Source organism: Triticum urartu, chromosome 1, assembly GCF_003073215.2.
Source record: "Triticum urartu cultivar G1812 chromosome 1, Tu2.1, whole genome shotgun sequence".
Taxonomy (NCBI): domain Eukaryota; kingdom Viridiplantae; phylum Streptophyta; class Magnoliopsida; order Poales; family Poaceae; genus Triticum; species Triticum urartu.
The window spans coordinates 572,190,362-572,199,883 of NC_053022.1; the positions used below are offsets into that span (position 1 = coordinate 572,190,362).

General features: G+C 42.3%; 1 pseudogene; it reads left to right on the forward strand.

Moving 5' to 3' along the window:
* The first annotated feature begins 368 nt into the window (after positions 1-368).
* On the forward strand, positions 369-8,976 carry LOC125531756 (annotated as a pseudogene).
* Positions 8,977-9,522: the final 546 nt, after the last annotated feature.

Genomic DNA, 9,522 nt, shown 5'->3' on the forward strand with positions numbered 1-9,522 from the left:
TTTTCAGGCACTCGGGAAGGTCTTAATTATATACCAAATGCCCGATGAAATACACTCGACAAAACCGCAAAATCGGAGAATAGATGTATTTGAAGAATAATTTATCAAACTGTAGCTTGCTCCTAGTATTTTTGTACACCAACATTTTACTTTGTGCATTCCCTAGGACGGACCCGGACTACGGTAGTCGGCAAAGTCTCACGGGTTCATACTACCAGACCAGGACGGACGGTACTGGTAATTACTTCGCTGCTACCAAGACAGTAAAGTTGGTGCGGTGCACTAAATGCTTGGCTAGCTGTTGCGAGTTTTCAATGCAGCATTTACCCTACCCACGAAGCCTTCCGGATCTAGTAGTACTAGTAGTAGTGTCACAGCTGTGCAACCGAACGCAGCGGGCGTAGTCCCTCCCACTGAAACTGAGACTGATAGTGTCGCCGGAGTGAGAGAGGGAGGATGAGCGGGCTCGGCGGTGTGATTGCGGGCGCCGTGGGGAAGCAGATGGTGAGCAAGCTTGGTGGGTATGCTGCGTCGGAGATCAGTCTGCAGTGGAGGTACAGAGAGGACGTGTTGGAGCTGGAGGAGAGGATAAAAGATGCGGAGGCCGTGCTGGGCGACGCCGACGACAAGTCGCGGCGGGAAGGGCGGCAAGGCGGAAGAGTGTACGAGCGGTGGCTTACCAAGTTCAAGCGCGTTGCCTACCAAGTGGAGGACGTGCTGGATGAGTTGGACGCCAATGAGCTCATCAGCAACACCGGATCTAAGGTACTAATGAATAGCTCCTCTACCTTCCCCTCTCGATTTCTGCCACCGTACGCCGCTCCGGCGGCTTCACTACCTCTTCTTCTTCTTCTTCTTCTTCTTCTTCTTCTTCTTCTCAGTTGTTCAATGACCGGTAAAAGTTATAGGTGACGGCCGGCGCCCTCTTCTTTAATACTCTCTCCTTCTCGTACTAGTGTCAAAAAACATCTTTATATTATGAGACAGATAAAGTATACTATAATATATAGTACGCACACTCGTGGGTTCGAGAAAATAGCTAACGACCGGCACGGCACCCTTGCTGGCGGCTGATCTAGAAGGTTATTGGTGCCGGTGTTACGAGTAAGGTGGGTGGACCGGGTGGCTTGAGGATGCCGGTTTCACAACAAGACTAATTTTCATTTGCTGAAATAATTGACGTGCCTTGAGCAACCTGGCGTCGAGGTGCGTGGATTTGTTATGCAGGTTCCGGTTCTGACTTTGTAGTATATATTATCAGCTTCAGCAATGAAATTGGGAGCTGCGTCGGTTTCATTCAAAAATAGAAAGCATACCACACAGGAGGTTCCCTAAGTACAGCAAATTAGGTCTCCACCCCAAATTCGGAAATAAACAACAAAAATGAGAAGCGATACAGTAATTTTCTGAAACCAGTGTCTTGCTGTCTTTGGCGGCTCCAGAGACTACTCTCTAATAATTTCCTGCTATGTATTGTACTGGGACATCTGTCCTCTTGTACAGTAGGCTCTGCCTGTGTCACATTTGATTGATCATGCCGTGTCTTAATCTTCTCAAAAAAGAGCCAATTGAAGGTATTCATTGAGATTTTGATTCTTATTCTTTACCTAATCTAAAAAATAGGAACAATTCTTTTATTATCGTATCGCATTGGTTTGGAGCAACCTTATTATGTGAATTCTGTATATTTGATTATGCCATAGCACATCTTCATTATCCCTTCCTTTTGTAATATAACTAAGGTGCAACCTTATTATCCATTTTTTTCATGAGACTGTTTGAAAAAAAGCCTTCTTCTCTATTCGTGCGGTGCACTCAAGTTGCTTCAACTTTTTTTTTTTGCAGGTCAGCTTATGGTTTTCCAGAAACAATCAACTCCTGCAGCGAATAATCATGCCCCACAAGATAAAGGATGTCACAAAGAAAATAGATGAAATTGAAAAGGAAGGCAGAAGGAGGCTCAATCTTGTGCCACAAGCAGCAAGGGCAGAAGGGAACATAAACAATTCTACTTTTGCAGCCAACTGGAATGGTGATGGCATGAAAACTGGAATGGTGGGGAGGGGTATCGAGAAGGAGAAGATAATCAGCCTGCTTCTCACAAGTGAAGAAGCTAACCAGGATATCTCCATCATTCCAGTTGTTGGCCTTGGTGGCATTGGCAAGACAACATTGGTTGAATCAGTTCTTGTTGACAAGAGGCTCAATGTCTTCGACGTCTCAGCCTGGGTTAATGTGTCCAAGCAGTTTGATTTGGAAAGAATTGAGAGGGTCATCCTGGAAAAAGAACTTGCTGATAGAAGATACTTGATTGTTCTGGATGATCTCTGGGAAGAAAATGGAGATAAACTTGAAAGTTTGAAGCGGATGTTACAGCATGGCCGCAAGGGCAGCAGGATTATAGTAACGACTCGAAATCTGAGCGTAGTGCAAAAACTGCGCACTGGTTATCTTGCAAATGAGAGGAAAATTTGCCCGGTTCATGAGTTTGAAGTAATCAATTTGGATGTTCTAAAACCTAATGACTGTTGGGAATTAATGAAGCAAAGGGCATTCGGGCCTGATGATGACTGCAGCCATTTGGAAGAAATTGGAAAGCAGATTGCAGGCAAGTGTGGGGGTTTACCCCTCGTGGCAAATGCTCTTGGGCAAGTACTGTCGGAGCAACCAAACATGGAGGCATGGAAACACATAAGAGACACCAAGGTTGATTTGGATTCAAGAGATCAAAAAGAAGCATTAGAGAGTCTAATGTTGAGCTATTACTACATGAAGCTAGAATTCAAAATGTGCTTCACATACTTGGCAGCCTTTCCCAAGGGCTTTGTCATGGACAGCAATCGTCTAATACAACAATGGAATGCACTTGGATACATTAATTCAAGGCACGATGGTCAAAGGTGCATCAACTATCTTTTGGGGATGTCCTTTCTTCAGATTCCAGGATCAGCTTTGGTTAGTACCTATAGACATCTTTTTCTTGTATGGCTGGTTCATTTTCAGTATTATGTTTTTTAACTTTATGTATAGTGAAGAACACACTTTCATATATTATAACTGTTATGATTACACTCTACATTTTTGGTTTTTAATTATGTTAATGATTTAATATGTCCATGTCTAAATTGAAATTTATTATTAGATAAGTTCAGTTTTGTACCTTACTAGGTCAGTTGTTTTGACTATGTTGGGTATATGTATGTATATATATTCTTTTAGTTTAGATTTTTCTTGTCCTTAAATTCCAGGATGTGATGTCTAGATTATGTGCCACTAAATTAAAAATATGATTTTAAATCAGTTTATTAGTCAAAATAATTTATTTATTTTATTGATTTTGAATCAGACATGGTATATTTATTTAGATTCTTCGCTATAGATCTCCCCAATAATATGACATATTGATTATTCAATCCTAGTTAGAGTCCCCCACATTATGTGCATGCTGCCATTCTTTTCTAGTATTGAGAATTTGTGGCGCTCCTTTTGCGACTCGCCACTCTTTTTTAGAAAACGAAGACATGCATGCATAATCAATATGTGTTAATTTAATAATTTTAGAAAATAAGCTTTCGAACTCTAGCTTGATTTAGAAGAGTTTCAATTTCAAACCATGTCATCATTTTCTAGAGCTGCCAGCTTAACATTACAATGCAATAGTTTCACGGTAAAAGTCCATACACCGATTATACAAACAAAGAAAATTGTAGTTAAAGTATATCTGGTGGTGTGTGAGTGTCACCATGAGCACTAGTCCCTACACTCCGACCATGGCCCATGTCATTAATGTGCCTCTAGTACAAGCAACTTGGATCTTTTTGGAACAAATCAAGAGTACATTCACACCTAAAATTTTCTACAATTCCCTACAAACATTGATAATGCGCACAAGGGTGGACATCCGGTGGCTAGAGTTAGGCGTCCGGTGTTGCCTAGGAGCGACATGGGATCAGTTCCTTAAATAAGTTATAGTTAGTAAGCAAGTTTGGAATTAGTTAAAACTTCTTGAACTAGTTGCTAAACAAGTCAAACTTGACATCCAAGGAAATTCAAAAAATGCACAAAACATGTTTAGAGAAATCTGTATGTAGTCCCCATTCCTTGTATATAGCATATGCTTTATTGGCTTTACGTGATAAAGAGAATTTTATGAAAATCTATTGTTTCTAGTAAACAATGTGTGTAGGAAAATTGTTCTGTATAGGGCTCCACAGATTTTGATGAAGTTTCAATTTTTCTGGATCTTATATTGTCTTTTCTTAACTCCATTTTACATTTCCTGTTATCAAGGGATATTACATTTCTCTTTGCAATACTGTATTGATAGTAGTTACCTCTGCAGGTTAGTTCAAGTCCATTGCAATTCAAGGCTCCTCCAGAACTCGTCATGCATGATTTGGTGCATGAGCTTGCATTAATAATTGTTGGTGATGACTTCATTGATCTGGATGCTACCAAAAGCACCACCTGGAATGGAGCTCGTTACTGCCGACATGCACAGTTAACCAACTTCAAGAATGATCCCGAGGTTTTCAAATATATTCCACACAAGCTTAGATCCCTCCACTTTAGGGATTTGGGGGGATTGCAACTCCCGAAAAAGGCATTTTCTCGATCGAAGTACATACGTGTCTTGGACCTAAGTGGACATTCAGCTGAAGGCCAATCTTCTCCAAGTAGCGTGGTACTGCCATCTTCCATTAAGCAATTGAAGCTAATTAGGTATCTTGATGCCACAGGATTTCGAATAACATCACTTCCTAAGTATTTTCATTCACTTCAAAAGATGGAAACTCTTATTCTGTCCAGTTCCTTGCTGAAAAACTTGCCTGACAGTATTTGTCGCCTCAACAAACTTTGCTATTTGGACCTATCTGGCAGTAGCAGCCTCAGTAAGCTACCTGCATCACTAGGAGAGCTATCTCAACTCTTTTTCCTCAATCTATCTGGGTGTTCTATGCTCCAGGATTTGCCTGAATCAATCTGTGAACTTACATGCTTACACCACCTAGACATGTCAGATTGTTGTGCTCTTGAAAAACTCCCTGATAAATTTGGTAGCCTTCTTAAACTCTCATTCTTAAACTTGTCAAGTTGTTCAAAACTCAATGAACTACCTGCATCACTAGGGGAGCTCTCTGAGCTCTTTTTTCTCAATCTATCTAGGTGTTCTATACTCCCTGAGTTGCCTAAATCAATTTGTAAGATTGCAAGATTACACCACCTAGACATGTCAGATTGTTGTGCTCTTCAGCAGCTCCACGATGAATTTGGAAACCTTCCTAAGCTCTCATTCTTAAACATGTCAAGGTGTTCCAAGCTCAGCAAACTACCTGACAATATTAGCTTTCAGTGTTTTGGAGCATCTGAACCTATCAGGTTGCCATGAGCTAGAAAAACTGCCGATTGATTTCAGCCACCTTCTTAAAATTGAATTCGTGGACTTCTCTGGTTGCTACAAGGTTTCAAAGCTGCCAGATTCATTTTGCCAACTTGATCACTTGAAATACCTAGATCTTTCAGATTGTCATAACCTCGAAGAACTCCCTGAATGTATTGATCGCCTCTTCCAGCTTGAATATTTGAACCTAACAAGTTGTCCTAAGCTCCGACTATTGCCCAATTCGCTATGTAATTTGCATAAGCTGAGGCGTCTCTATTTGTCATATTGTCTGAGGCTCAGGGAGCTCCCCTCTTCATTTGGTGAACTAAATCTTCAAATATTGCACATGAATGGCCTTCCATTTATGGTTGACTGCCCTGATAGCATTGGTGACATGACTAGTCTCACCCAGTTTGTGGTTGATAGTGCAACTTCTGATTTGCTTGAAAAGATTCCAGCCATTCAAAAGCGTTTAAATCTTGTGAGCACAGTAAGTCATCATGTACATGAGATAGAGAGTAGAGGATGCAGCAATATAGTGGATCTTGTAGGATTGACTTGTTCAGAGCTGATACTTGTAGACCTTCAGAATGTCAGGAATCCAGAAGATGCAGACAGAGTCAAACTACATGATAACTCAGATATTCGAGTACTAAAGCTTTGCTGGGAAAACGAATGAGGTAAATCTGTGCTGGACAGACTCGTGCCTCCTCGGACTCTTGAACACTTTTGGCTAGTTGGGTATGGGAGCAAGGATTTCCCAGACTGGATGTCAAACATCTCGTCCTACCTCCCTTTTCTCAGTGAAGTGACTCTTAAAGGTTTGGAAGCATGTGACTATCTTCCTCCATTCGGGGCACTGCCAAATTTAAGAAAGCTATCTCTGGAAAACATTCCCAACATCGGGAAAATTGGTAAGGAATTCTATGGAGAAGGCGGACACTGTATGAAACTTAGAGTACTGTTATTGGAGTCGATGGAAAATTTGGAGGAATGGTGGACAACGGAGTCGAGTAAAGAAAGCGAGGAGTTTCTAATGCCTAATGTGCATTATTTGGAGGTAATGGACTGCCCAAAGTTGAAATTCCTACCATATCCCCCAAGAAGTATGAATTGGGTTTTGAACAACAGCGAGACAGTTTTGCCAGAAGTAGGATTTGGAAATCTCTTGTCTTCCATTTGTCCTTCTGATATGGTTCTAAGGAGTTGTAGTTTCTCTCAAGACAAGTGGGATAAACTTCAACACTTTCCCACCCTTGAGAAATTTCGGGTAGACTCCGTCAGTGGCTTGAGGACTTTGCCAGAGGTCATGCAATGCTTCACCTCTCTCACTAAACTAATTTTGTTGTCGTTGAGTGACCTAGAGATATTACCGGGATGGTTGGGACAGTTGACTTCTCTAGAAGAAATTGTAATCGGCGATTGCGCCAACCTGACATCTTTGCCTGAAAGCATGGAGAACCTCACGGCTCTTAAAAAACTGGCGTTGCTGGAGTGCAAAGGCCTGGAGACATTACCAAAGTGGTTGGGAAATTTGACTTCTCTAAAAGTCATTTTAATAGACAACTGCCACGACCAGACATCCTTCCCTGTAAGCATAATTATTCGCTTTGCTATGGGAGTACTGCAAATTGGTACATGTTCAAGTCTGACTGGGTGGTTAAACGGGGAGGATGCATGCCCACTAGTTCTGTCAGACCCCCAGTAATATTCTGTTGTGGAAGGAGTTGCTGTGAAGCAACACGTTGATCTGCGTGGTTAAATTGTTACTCTCTAATGCAGAGCTTGTTCTCTCAGGCCAACATCGCCCAGCCACCTCTCCATCTTTGCTCCTGCTCTTGGTGGCGTGGTGTTCTCCCAGCTGCTGCAGAGGAGGTAAGCATACTGTGCACAAATGGATTAGACCGCGCATTACCACTTTTTCTTTCTTTCTATAGAGTTTTTCAAGGGCAGAAATATGGATCTGACAAGCGCAGTTGTACAAAGTTTCACTGGTTTTCAATAGAGTTTTTCTTTGGGTGTGTCTAGGGCACATCTAGATGTGCTCTAGTTATTGCACATCTAAGTGAGTGAATCATGCATAAAGAGGAAAAGGAAAAAGAAAAGGAAAATATCCACACGAATCTCAATGTAAGATCAATGACATAGGACTTAGATGTGCAATACTTATGGCACATCTAGATGTGCTTTAGCAAAACTGTTTTTCTTTCTTTCGTTCTTTCTTTACTGTGCACAAGTTTACTTTGTACTACTGTTGCACTAAACGAGTGACAAGTAATATGGATGGGAGGGAGTAGTTGTTTTCTTATAAGATGCAGCCTTAGTTGTAGCTAATTTTCTGAACATTTAAAATTTTAATAACTAGTTAAAGGGAATTGCCTTTCATGGTTGGCTGTACAACACACTTGGAATGACTGATCAGTACAACTTTTTATTGGTTCTTTTCTTTGTTTCTATTACTGAACTTGGAAAAAAACAATCTTCAAGCATGCAATTTTCATTGTGCCATAGAACATCCAGCTAACATCCAGATGACTTGGTCAATAATGCATGCAGGCTTACATCGTTGTTCCGGACTTTCTGAATCTCACACAAGATCAGTTTCACAGTGCGAAAGAAATAAGGCAGAGCTCAAGGAAGCGGCCAATTCCAAGGAGCAGTTTCTTTCAGACCAAGCTCCCGCTGGGGTTCTCGAGGAGCATATTTATTTTGATGGTGGAAGAGCTCTCAAGTAGTGACTGACTAATGTTGGTCTACTCTAGTAGTATACTTGTCAATGATTACTGTTGTGCTTCAGAAAGGAAATTAAACGCCGTGGTTCTTCTGCCCTGCTATTCCCTGTCAGCTCCGAGGCCACACCCCGTAAGATTATTTCAACTGAATTATGGAATGGAGTATTATGTTACTGCTTTTTACTTTGTATACTTGGTAAACGTTGCTATTTTCTTCTGGTTCCAGATAGTGCACATCTTGGGCCTGCCTGTGCAAAATACCAGTACACGAGGGTGTGCTGCCTCAGCATCACTGATTCCTGGTTAATTGCTTCATGATGCTCAAGGCGACATACTACTACGCCGGGAGCCCATGGAATGGAAGAAACGCAAGTCACTCTCCGATGTGCGCCCTTTGCTGTCTTTAGGTACATATATATAAGTATATAATTTTGCCATGCTGAAGCCGCCAGTTATAATGTTTTCTGAAGTCATTTTATAAGGTTCTCGATGTTCGATGGAGATATTTATTTCCCATTAATGGGATGCCGCTGATAATGTGGCTATTCTCTTCCTTCCAGATAGTGCACATATTCGGCTGGCTGCGCAAAATACTTGGACGGGAGGGTGTGTTCTCTCAGCATCACCGAGGGTCTGTTGCTGTGCAATATCTACTGCACGATGCTTGGGGATGGCTGCGCCCAGGGAATGCAAGACAGCACAACTCTCCAACTGCTGTCTTTGGCTATAAATAATATGTTCCCATGCTAAATTGGCAGCTAGCTGTTCAGCAGCTCCGGCGAGCTCTGAAACTTCGGCGAAGGTGAACACACACACTCAAACGCGAGAACTGGTTTGAGCCGCTGTAAACTTGCCGTTTCATTACTTGAGCTATCGCTCTTTATGTGAAAGCAGAAAGATCGTGGCTAGCCCACCCCCACGGACGTGATCGTGCCATCCCACGATCCAGGGCAAGACATCACTACGGCGGCCGCACACACATCGTGGGCTCGCATCGGCTAATCCGGTTCTTGAAAGAAAAACCTACTGAACCTGAAAGTAAACTAGAGACAGCAGCTAGATTAACCAACAATCTCCCCCTAATCTAGATGTTCCTGGTGTCGACGACCCCGATCTTCTCGCGCATAGCCTGGAACTTGACTCGCCCGAGGGATTTGGTCAGAATGTCAGCAACTTGGTCGTCGGTGTTCATGTACTCCACTGTGATCTTGCCATTCTCGACACACTCCCTGATGCAGTGGTAGCGCGTCTCGATATGCTTGCTTCGCCCATGAAATACTAGATTCTTGCAGAGTTGGATCGCAGACTGATTGTCCACATAGATCTTGAACTGAGCTACTGGCTTCCCAAGCAGGTCAGCAAGTACCTGGCTCAGCCATACTCCTGTGCATGCTGCAGTTGTACTAG